At 31.8% G+C, this 12,946-nt stretch overlaps 1 long non-coding RNA gene across 1 annotated transcript; it reads left to right on the top strand.

Moving 5' to 3' along the window:
- The first annotated feature begins 250 nt into the window (after positions 1 to 250).
- LOC132744137 (uncharacterized) lies at positions 251 to 1,248 on the top strand. The gene is made up of 2 exons (XR_009627656.1): positions 251 to 664; positions 1,004 to 1,248. It is a non-coding gene; the product is annotated as an uncharacterized LOC132744137 (long non-coding RNA).
- Positions 1,249 to 12,946: the final 11,698 nt, after the last annotated feature.

Genomic DNA, 12,946 nt, shown 5'->3' with positions numbered 1-12,946 from the left:
TAGTCCAATTTCAACCAAACTTGGCAGGATTGATCCTTGGGTGAAGGGCTTTCAAAGTTGTTCAAAGAATTTCATTCAATGCAGAAATCTGGTTGCCATGGCAACCAAAAGGAATTATAAGAATAAATTTAAAAAATCTTGTTGTAAAGACCCAAAGGCCTAGAGCTTAGAAATTTTGCATAAGGCATTGTCTGGTAGACCTCTATCAAGATTGTTCAAATAATAGCCCTGGGGTCAAAATCGGCCCGCCCTGGGAGTCATTGATTTTCACTATATGTACATATAGTAAAAACTTAAAATACCTTCTTGTCTGCAGGTACAAGGCTTAGAGGTTTGATATTTGGTATGTGTTATTATCTATAGGTACTCTACCAAAGTTGTTCAAATTTTGCCTCTAGTGTCAAAATGAGCCCCACCCCGGGGGTCATAGGTTTTTCATATATGTATATAGTAAAAACTTCAAAAAATCATCTTCTCTAAATTCACAAAGGCCAGAGGTTAGATATTTTGCATGAAACATTGTGTAGTGAACCTTTAGCAAGATTGTACAAATTATAGCCCTGGGGTCAAAATTGGCCCCGCCCTGGGGGGTCATTGATTTTCAATATGTACATATAGTAAAAAATCAAAAAAATCGTATTGTCTGAAGGTACAAGGCTTAGAGGTTTGATATTTGGTTTGATTGGTATGTGTTATTATCTATAGGTACTCTACCAAAGTTGTTAAAATTTTGCCTCTAGTGTCAAAATTAGCCCTGCCCCGGGGGTCATAGGTTTTCCTCATATGTATATAGTAAAAACTTAAAAAATCATCTTCTCTAAACTGACAAAGGCTAGAGATTAGATATTTTGCATGAAACATTGTGTAGTGAACCTCTAGCAAGATTGAACAAATTATAGCCCTGGGGTCAAAATTGGCCCCACCCCGGGGGTCATTGATTTTCACTATGAACATATAGTAAAAAATTAAAAAATCTTATTGTCTGAAGGTACAAGGCTTAGAGCTTTGATATTTGGTATATGATATCATGTATAGGTACTCTACCAAAGTTGTTCAAATTTTGCCTCTAGTGTCAAAACTAGCCCTGCCCTGGGGTCATAGGTTTTCCTTACATGTATATCCATGTAGTAAAAACTTTAAAAAATCATCTTCTCGAATTGACAAAGGCTAGAGGTGAGACATTTTGCAGTAAACATTGTGTAGTGAACCTTTAGCAAGATTATTCAAATTAAAGCTCTGGGGTCAAAATTGGCCCCGCCCCTGGGGATCATTGATTTTCAGTCACTATGTCATAAAGTAAAAAATTAAAAATCTTATTGTCTGAAGGTACTAATCTTATAGTAACAGATAGATAAGTGATCTATGCATTATGGCAATCTGTATAGAAACAAAAAAAAATGTGTTCCTACATTACTTTTTAGTGTTGTATTTATGCGGTGGCATGGCATTTTTTACAAATGCAATCTTGTTTCCAGTTTTGTTAGAGTTATTGCTCTTGACTTACAGTAGTATAAATTTGCAATTTTCAGCTTGTTCATGCATAGCTCAAAACGTTTTTGACTTGTAGGCCTGAAAGTTTACAAGAATGTTGGTCAGCATGTGTACTTATGCACCTTGGGGCTCGCTTGTGAATATATTCAGTTTTTGTAAAGTTATTTCCCTTTACTTATAGTAAAAGATTTTTAGTTTAGTTTTCCTCGTGTGACACATGTAGCCCAAAAATATTTGACCTAGATTCATAAGATTGACAAAACAGTGGAGTGTTGGGGCACCTGTGTCCTATGGACACATTTCTAGTTCAAACTTAATTTTTGTCAAGAGCATAACTCATAAAGCCTTTGAGATATCAACATGAAATTTCATAGGTGGAAAGATCTCACTCAGGATAACTCTACTTTTTCATAATTTTTGAGTTATTGCACTTTGTTATTTCCCATACTTAATTTTTCACCTGAGTGGAGCATAACTCAAAAAGTCTTTGAGATGTCAACATGAAATTTCATAGGTTGAAAAATCTTATTGAGGAGGAATGCTGTGACTGAAGTCATCTACTTAAGATAAGTCTACTCCACTTACAACGAGATCGGTTTTAACGAGGTACCGCTTATAACATACATATATTTGTCGTCCCATACATATTTTTTTAGAATTTTAACGAGTTCTCTACATTGGCACATCGTCTGCATTAGTTTGTCACCTTGCGTGTTATACAGTGTACGTGAGAAATACACTGCATGAATTTTGAAATGAAAATTTAAAATACATATAAATCAAGAAAAACACATGCAGTTAGGCGTAGTATGTGTTTTGCAATGTTTTATTTAAACTCAATGTTAGCTGGATGTAATTATATACATGTATATTTAAATAAAACAAAAAACCTGCAGTGCAAAGTATTACCTCCCATTATGACATTGTGTGCTTTTGTGAGCGCTTTCCGTCCGGCGTTCGTCAGTCCGTAAACTTTTACTTTAAACGACATCTCCTCATAAACATCTAAGCCAATTTCATGCTAACTTTACACAAGAATGTTCCTTTGGTAGTCAACTTGAAGTCAAAAAGAATTTAATTCCAAGCAGAACTTTGGTTGCCATGGCAACCGAAAGAAAAAAAGCTTAAAATATCATCTTTTAGAAAACCGAAACAGTTAAAGCTTTAATATTTGGCATGAAACATCATCAAGGCAGTGTCAACAAAGTTTGTTCAAATAAATGCCCTGGGGTCAAAATTGGCCCCGCCCGGGGGGTCATTGATTTTCCTTATTTGTATATAGTAAAAACTTAAAAAATCTACTTTTAAAAAACCCAAATAGCTAGAGCTTAGCTTTTAAGAATGAAACATCTTCTAGTGGGTTTCTACCAAGTTTGTTCAAATAAAAGCCCTGGGGTCAAAATTGACCGCCCCAGGGGTCATTGTTTTTCCCTTATATATGTATATAGTCTAATAATAGTAAAGGTAATGTTTCATAGAAAATTTTATACGAATATCAATTGTCTTGTCAAGGATAGTAACGTTCTTTGTTTTGGTTTGTTATTTATGTGCTGAAATTGAATCAAATCAGGAAAGAAGATGGACAATCATTTTGAAACTAACCATTTAACTAGTATATAGTATGAATAACGTTTCATTAGACATGTTTCAGCAGTTAAAATCTCTTTTATAAAATCACAGTATATGTTTTGTGTTTAATATAAAGCATTTGTTAAACTATGGTATCAAACGCGCAGTTAGTGTACTAATGATACTATTTTTGTTATGTCGTTTTACTTAGATGTTCAACTTGATATATATATGGTTATTGATTTATAGTTTATATAATGTAAAATTCAAAAGACATGAATGTAACTATGTTTAAGTGAAATATATAAAATGAAGGACGGACAATATTAAGGACGTCTTACTTATTTATGAAAATGCTACATAAAGTGACGATTACAAAATCCTCTCGTAACCTTCGGCCTTTAAAAAATAAAGCGTCAGTTATAAGAAGGATAAATAAAGAACTTACGTGTAAATTAATAATATATGATGAATTAGTAAAAACTTTCAAAAAATCGTCTTTTAAAAAACCCTAAGAGCTAAAGCTAAGATATTTAGCATGAAACATCTTCTAATGGGTGTCTACCATTTTTGTTCAAATAAGGATCTTCTAATGGGTGTCTACCATTTTTGTTCAAATAAGGATCTTCTAATGGTGGTCTACCATTTTTGTTCAAATAAGGGCCCTGGGGTTAAAATTGGCCCTGCCCTGGGGAGCATTGATTTTCCTCATATGGTTTATAGTAAAAACTTAAAAGATCGTCTGTGTTAAAAAACTTAAGAGCAAGAGGTTAGATATTTAGCATGAATTATCTTTTAGTGAGTGTCTACTAAGTTTGTTCAAATAAAAGTCCTGGGGAAAAATTGGCCCAGTCAAGAGGGGTGGATATATGTATAGCAAAAACTAAAACAATCTTCTTAAATATTTATCATGAAACATCTTCAAATGGGTGTCAACCACGTTTGTTCAAATAAAAGCCCCTGTGTCAAAATTCGCGAGGGGCTTATATCCAGGTGAGCGATTTCAGGGCCATCATGGCCCTTTTGTTCCATTAGGCGAAGATTTTATGAGGTATGTAAAGATTAATTTGAAAACTTTTTACCATAAACAAGACGAAGACCATTAATTCATTTGACACCTTTGATCTGGAGATATCTTTTCACACCTTTTCTGGTTTGTTAGATGGTTGGCGATCAGTTTGTATAACCAGGGTTCGTACAGTCATAAAAAGTGCTTAAATTTGAGTCTCTTTCTTAAAAAGTGCTTGAAAATGTAAAAAAAAAAGTGCTTAAAAATCCTTGAATTTGATTACCCTTTTAAAAAGTGCTTAAATTTGATGAACATGTGCTTGAAAATGATTGAATGACATAATGTCGATAAAAATCAACAGTTACCAAAATAAAAAGAATATATCCAATTTAGTATCAAAATCAATTAAATGTTTGTTCAAAGTAACAGTACGTGGACGAATTGCAGTTGTTTGGAACTAATTTGTATTTGATGCGCTCATTGTTGTTCTTTTATAACATCCTTAAAATTGTGGCCAGAAAATGCGTTTTCAACAAAGAATAGTAAATAAATTTTCCTTCTTAGGTTGAAGATTGTGTCGATATATGTGCATCAAATGTGCTTGAAAAATGGGAAAACTTGCTTAAAAAGCGCTCAAAAAGTCCTTGAATTTTGGCATTGGATTATTAATTTATTAACCCTGCATTATTAACAGATGTTAATTTTTTTTCTAACATCTTTTGTATGCATTCCTTTGTGTGAGAATATGCTTTAAGTGTTAACATTCTAATTGCAGTAGTTTTATTTGAAAATAAACAATACAAATCAGTGTTGTTTGTGAACTTCCCAGACCTGATCACATGGAATATATTTTCCATAAGCTTGTTTAGTTATTGCCCTTTTCTTTGGTTACGCCTTTTATAATTTACATATAAACATCAACGGTGCAAAAATTTTACATTAAATTGAGACCTTTCTTGAGAGGAAATCCTGATCTGTTTAAGGTTTTAAGCAAGTTCCTTTAACTTGCACTCACCAAAAATTATGCTATCTTTCATATTCGATTTTGTTCCAATACTTTGTATCTCAATTTGCTGCGGCAATTACCGCGATACCTATGGTCCTTATTTGTACACATATTATTATCTATGAACTTGAACTTTGGAAGATACTGTTGACAGTTGTGGAATTGGCTAACACATAATAATTATGACAAGAAAAGCATTGATGCAAAGCATCAAAGGAGGTCCAAGCAAGAAATGCAGCAAGTGAAGATGAACTAGTAGACATATGATGACCAGATACTCTTATAAACTTTTCAATTTTTAATTGTTTTTTTACCAGAATTGTGTATCATATATAAATGGGTGGACGAAAGACATTGTTCATTATGAACTTTGGTAGGCATGATTGAGATTAGAATATTACAAAAAATGTACTTGTTTTTTTCCACAGGAAATTTTATCAATATTAACGATAATTTCCAAAATACACAAGGTCAATGATAATCAGATATCCAAAATAGACTCCCCATATGGTATAAGTTTATTTATACTATATAGGGGTATTTTTGGATATTATCATAAATATTGGTGATTTGATAGAATTTCAAGTTCATGTGGTTTTTTCTTTGGAACGTACTAAATGTAGTCAAAATCAATAGGGAAATCAGGGTCGATTTTAGAAAAAGAGACTTGAACAGCGAATAGGTTTTATAGTATACTACTGCTGTCACACAACGTAAAAATAAAAGCGACATAAAAAGTTATGAACTTGGTCGATTTAAATATTCATGGTAAAAATGTCAAGTAAATGTCGGTAAAAGTGCAATCAGAGCCGTCAAAAAGAAACCGAAAAGAACCTACGGAAAAGACTTATAAAATGATATAACAATTCGTAAAAAATGGCATACTTAAATGTTTTCTATAGATTTACAACGAATGCAATTATTTGAATATGTTCCCACACCATTTCCTTCAAAATTCTCCAGTTGCGCGACACGAATAACCATTTCGTTAAACTAAAACTGCTTCTATAAATGGAATTTCGGATTTTTATAATGTTAAGGTCATCATTCTATTTATAGCTTTCGTATACATGTACAACAAACACATACATAATAACCCACTGTGTACTACAAAATGATTAATTAAAAAAAGAGCGCGATTAATTGACGGAAAAAATTATTTCATTTGAATATGTTTGCATTGCGAATATCTCCAGTTCGCTATTCATTTTACATATCGCGAAATTTCATTATAATGATAATCAAACACCCTCATATCAATCGGAATGATCGGCTATTATTACCGACTAAAAGGCCCGAGAAATTTCAATTGCCCTTTCACACAAGAACCCGGTTTGAGCCGGGTGATGCTCCCCGAATAGGTTTTGGACACAGGAAAGTACACCTCTTGTAGTTTCAGAGTTATGTCCCTGTAAAAGGGTTCAAAGTGCAATGATTCCAAAATTAGGCAAGACAGAGTTACTGTTCTTTGCACTGCACTTGTAATCAATGCCATCTATAAACCTACAAAGTTTATTGTTGATACCTCTAATGACCGGGACAAAGTTCAAAATATAAAAATGAACAAAGTGCAATAACTACAAAACTTGGCAAGGTGGAGTTAAAGTACTTCAGCACTGCACATCTACCCATTGAGATCTGTCTACCTACAAAGTTTCATGTTTATATATCTTATAGTTTTAGAGTTATGTCTCGGACAAGATTTTTCTAAAAGGGGAGATAATTCAAAAACTGGGCAAAATAGAGTTATGGGTCTTTGACACTGCACTCCCCTTCAATGAGATCTATCTACCCACAATGTTTTATGTTGATATCTCTTATAATTTTAAGGTTATATTCCTGAAAAAGTTCAAAGTGTTAAAATTTACAAAGGGCAATAACTCCAAAATTATGCAAAAAGAGTTATGGTTCTTGTGCACTGTACATCTACCCATAGAGATCTATTTACCTACAAAGATTCATGTTGATATCTCTTATAGTTTAAGAGTTTTGTCCCGGACAAGATTTTTCTTAAAGGGGAGATAATTCAAAAACCTGACAAACATTACGATAGTAAGTATAAACAACACAGGGACTTGATGAAATGTATATTTTTTAAATTGTCGATTATTTTCTCATTGAAAGCATGCGCTAGATTGAGCACATTTACAATTGTTTAATCCGACAATACCCCTTTTTAAATGCTTTTCCTAAATTTTTCTAGGACACAGGTCTCATACATTTTTAAGATTCTAAAATTTTTATTGATTTGATGTTTCGTTTAAAGTGTTATATTATTATATGAATTTAACTAGTTCAGGCGAAAAAATAAGATTCACATATTGCTTTATGAATGAAAAAGTAAGAATAAATTAGGATGCTTGGTAAATTTATACCCGTAGAATTAAATTTTTTACGTTACAGATTCAGCCCTTTAAAACCCCTTTCGCACTAAAATCACATAAAGGCAGACGAGCCTCGGTGTCAAAACACAACGTAAAAATACAATTAAAATAGATATGCATACAAATGTGCCGAAATAAGTGATAAATAAAATTCAGAAATAATATTCAAATATGTTAAAGGGACTCCACTGAGGTTTTTTGACATGATGGAACTGAAAATATTTTTTCCAGATAAATGTACCTGATGTAGGTTTAGACAATTAATCTTTGTGCAAAATTTCAGAGCATTCGCGCACTTCGTTTTTCCAGAATAATTATTCAAAATGAAAAGCGTTTAAACGCTTTTCACCCAAATCGGGCTAACAAAAGCATAAATATACGATTTTCAATTTATTTCAAAGTATATTTCTTAACTATCTTCGCATATATTTCTGTTTAAAGTGCCCCAGCTCATTTATGTAAGAAATTCAAATGCTATGCGTTTGGCTTTTCAATTTCAGTGGAGTCCCTTTAAGAATACTTAAAAACAAACTGTACAAGAAACAAAAACCTTTATTTTATTTTTATTTTTGCTTACCATTTTTAAGTCTGTGCAATACATAGATAATACAATTATAATCTAATTAAAATGTCATGATAATTAGAAAATGAGCACTTATGTGACAAACTATAAACTATTTTGGAAGCAAAATCATACTGAATAAAAAAATATATAAGCATATTCGCAACTGCAGACTCGAATGTAAAACACCAATATAACCATTACTCAACTCGAATTCATTACCGCCTTTTCATTACAGTATAACATAGCGGCCCTCAAAATATTATTTATTTCTAAAGAGTTCCACTACATTTTACCTCTGTAGAGCAACCACTCTAGGCAACAAAAGGCATTTCTCTGTAAAGGTTATACTGTATATTTTAATTAAATACAAAATATAATTATTAGATAACTTGTGCAACTTTTGTTACCACCGAATACGAAATAATGTATTATGTTGACGTTATCTTGTTCATTTTTTAATACAATACAGTTTGCTTTAAAACAACAATATAAAATTAAAAAAACAAGAAAAAACCCCCAAAACACACACCAAAACCACGTGTTTATGATGTAAACAATAAAATGGACTTCTCCCTTTATTAAGGGAGATTATAATCAAGTTTTTAACTTTGATTATTCTTCTGTTGCCACGTTGTAATCGGTAAAAGTGGTCTTACGCTGAATTCGGAAGGCATGGATTCGAGACACGATTGCGTATTGTCCTTTAGAATTGTTTACTGTGTATGAAATGTTTCAAGGTCCACCTCGCACTCCTGTCATTCATTTCCAAAGAGAAGTTGATACTGTGAGAAATACTGGTTTCGTTAAATTCCCTCCGCTATAATTGAAATAATGTTGAAAGCGGCGTTAAACCCACCATTAAAAAAATAAGAAGATATAAAACATAAAATGCATAGTTCATTATTTTCATAGGCTCTACATAGCACTGCATTAAGTGCAGACAAAAAACGAGCTTCTCCCACAACCATAATCACACAAATTGAGAATCCTACATAATTGCCTTCAATACATGGGAATCTATATTTAATATGCAAAATTCTCCGCTTCTGAACATACAAAATAAATCAACGGATCTTTCGCCTCTAATCGAGAAATGATCGCGGCTTCAGGTCGCCTCAAAGATGCGCTAGTAAACGCATACCGCGAGTCAGCTAGTTTAAAATAAATAAGAATATCTGTAATTATGTGAAATACGTGAGAAATTAAAGCCATAGCATGAGAGCGTGATTCCTGCTTTAAATCTGAGTCTCACGCTTAGTGCAGGGTATTTATCGAGAGAAAATAGAATAACTGATGGCTGTTAATAAATAAATTTTTATACGTGTAGAAAATTTTGAATTAAATGTCTGCTAGATTTTATAATATAATTAAGACTACCAGTGAATCCTGACTTACGTACAAATCGTTGCTACTTCCAGTTGATCATATATTTTTGAAACGTAAATTTGATTCATTTCCTACCAGAGACATGTTATCTATGTCTCTGTTCCTACTAACTGATATATACAATTCAAAATTGTTACATATGATAACATGGAAGTTTATGTTGTACCGAGATACACATAACATGATGACATTGCGACTGCACCAGCCTTTTCATTCTTTTTTTCTGACATTCTTTGCAAAATTTATGTTTTTATAATTTCCACTCAGGTGGCCTGTTAATTATATCTTTCAATATTCTGAATTGTCTTTCAGTCCTCGAGGTATTTATATCCATTCGTTGTAGTTTTTCAGAGATTGATAACAGTTATACCCTGATTTGTTGTACATGTATATAATTGAATATATTCATCGAAATGCAGGCATCTGACAGGACTTTTAAAAAAAATTTTTATGGCACATGTCTTAATACTATTGTTGTTGATGGTTTTCACATATTTTTATTCCTGTCAGTATGATATTTATCGAAAAAATCATGAAAATTTCCTTGAGAAAAATATTTGACGTCACCAAAATCATTACGTTTTACTCACCCTTTATTTTATATTCAAATAGTAATAGCAAAATATCTTACGCGTTGACCCTATATTTTTATTGCATACATATTTTCTTTTATGACTTCACTACATGTTAAAAAAATTATAGCAAAATTCACCGTGTTGATTTTTTATTATTTCACAATCTTTATTGCGATATCGCGCGATATTTGCATCAAATATGGACGTCAGAACCTAGAGAAAAATGACGTAAAATCGCAGACTATTAAGTAAATGTTAAAGAAAGACACCATAACAAAGACATACATTTACTGAACATTATAAAACTAAAATGAATGAAATCGGATGAAAATTGATAAGAACAGACCGGTTTATTGATAAAAATGACGCAATTTCGCCGCCACCGATAGAGGGCGCTTTGACGTCATAGTAACGCTGTTTATTTATAAAATAATGCTGCAGAAGTAAAGCTTACATATCTACATGTCTGTATACCAAAAATAATCAAGATCTGAGATATTGTCAAATTTTGGTCGGAAAGTAGCGAGCTACCTTAAATGTAATGCAAATGTCTCGTCAAAGTGTTCTTACAGAACAGAACAGAATTTATTATTCAAAATGACTTGAACATAAATGTTCCTCGTCATCACAAAAATATACAGCATACATTAAATACAGCGAAGAGTGAAAATACAAACATACATATATACAAATTTAACATTTGGTGTTATCATACTAGTCATGTACATTATTCATATTTTCATGTCTTATACTAAATGCTTTATTACAAAATATTGCTAATCTATTCAAAGTATTTATATAACATGTTTTTTACAGATCAATAAATTTAACCATACTTGGATGCCTATAATAATAACGTGATATATACAATTTTCTTAAATCTGAATAAATAAGGTTGCAAAATGTACATTTTCTTTCCGAGCTCACAATGTTTCTATGTCTGCCAGTCTCTTTATTTAAACGGTGCGAAGACAATCTTAGTTTAGCTATTGTATTGCTCAATTTTGTGCAAAACATTTTATTTAAATAATTTGATAATTCAAAGTTATTTTTTAATTCTTTAAACAAAGAGAGTGAGCTTTAATTGTTTTCATCTTGTCTCTAATTACTGATATAGATATTTATAAGTCTTGTTCTAAGTATTGGAATAAACATTAACATTGACAGATTCAGGAAATAACCAAACATCATTAAATCCTGTTTCTTGTAACAATTGCTTAAAGATCCTGTATGTTTTGTGATTGATATTGTTACTGTGTGTATAACACACTTGCAAAAAATTATATATGTATATAATTATGCAAAAAAAATGTCAAACATCAATTAGAATCGATATTTCTAATTACCTCCCTTTATTTACATGAAATTTTAAATTGGGTAATATCTTATTAATAATGAGAACTTACAATATTGACTAACCTTAATTTGAGCATCATATATATGAAATAAAACCATGAAAAATTTGTGTTACAGGATCTTTAACTTTAGAAGCCCAGTTAGATTGATTTGCATATCTATCGGCAATATATATAAGTGACAAAATTACATTTTCTAGCAAATAATTATTACTTTTTTCTAACTGTAATTTCAAAAAATATTTTACAATTCTTATTTGCCGTATTATAAAAAGAGGAAAACGACCAGTTTCACCGTACAAAGCAGCATTCCATGTAGTTCTAACAGATGACATGAAATTTGACAGAGCACATAGGCTTGGAGGGGATGCTGCCAAAAGGCCACGACCAATTGTCGTAAATTTTCATAGCTACACAGATAGAGAGGTCAGAATTAAATCATATGATGAGACAATAAAAAACAAACTTAAAGAACTGAAATACAATCTCCCCAGATGTATAGAGACGCACGGAAAGTTCTCATGAAGAATGCAGCCGACGAAAGAAAGAAGGGCCACGCAACAAAAATGGTTGGAAATAAACTTTTATTAAACAACAAACGATTCCAGAGATTCATCATCGGAAAGCCACGGAAGAAGAAACTAGAGGGGTCATGAGGATGATATAAAACTGTTATCGTGAAATATGCACGGATTAGCGCGAAAAATCTCGGACTCAGATTTCATAGAATTATAAAGTGACTATGATATCATATTTTTACAAGAGACATGAATATCAGACAAAACCCATTTACATTTAAGCCTAATACAGTTTCCATCTTTTTGGAAATAAATCATTAAATACTACAAAAGGCCGTTATAGCGGCGATATAAGTATATATTACAAATACATTTTAGATAAACATATCAAAATTGTTGAAACTATTCAAAATGAAATGAATACTATGGGATAAAGTAGATAAACAATTATTCTGTTTAAATGAAGACGTTTATTTGTGCTGTACTTATATAACACCAAATAGTTCCACGGTAATCAACAAAGACAATTTCTCCTTTTTTTTGATGAAATTGAATCTGGTTCAGAAAAGTATAAACTGTTAGGTATATGTTTTATTTTAGGAGATTTAAATAGTAGAAACGCAAATTAGTCAGAAATATTATCGTATGATAACTACATTAATCAAGAAAATGGACTATCATGTAATGTTGAAATTCCTCCGCGTGTATCTAAAGATAAATTAATTGACAAGGTAGACGTTTAATAGAATGTTATCAAACAACAATTACAACATCGTATATCATATGTAATGGGAGGCTCCATAGCGACGCCAATATTGGGGAAAATACATACTGTTCAAAGAACGGATCGAGCGTCGTAGATTATCTACTTATACACATGAATGATTTGAATTGCCTTTTTGACTTTTCAATCGCCGAACCCAACGAATTTTCCGATCATAACGGATTCAGTTTTAATAAAAAAAATGATAACTCTAATCAAACCGAACAATGTGAAACCATTATCAAATGGAATGAAAATAAAAGGGAATCTCTTTTAAACCTTCTTTGGTCTAAAAGGAACATATTAAATGATGTAAATGAACATA

Source organism: Ruditapes philippinarum, unplaced genomic scaffold (genome assembly GCF_026571515.1).
Source record: "Ruditapes philippinarum isolate M1 unplaced genomic scaffold, ASM2657151v2 ctg3256_1_1_1_1, whole genome shotgun sequence".
Lineage (NCBI taxonomy): Eukaryota > Metazoa > Mollusca > Bivalvia > Venerida > Veneridae > Ruditapes > Ruditapes philippinarum.
The sequence above is the reverse complement of the archived record's forward strand: the minus strand, read 5'-3'. Positions and strand labels throughout refer to the sequence as shown.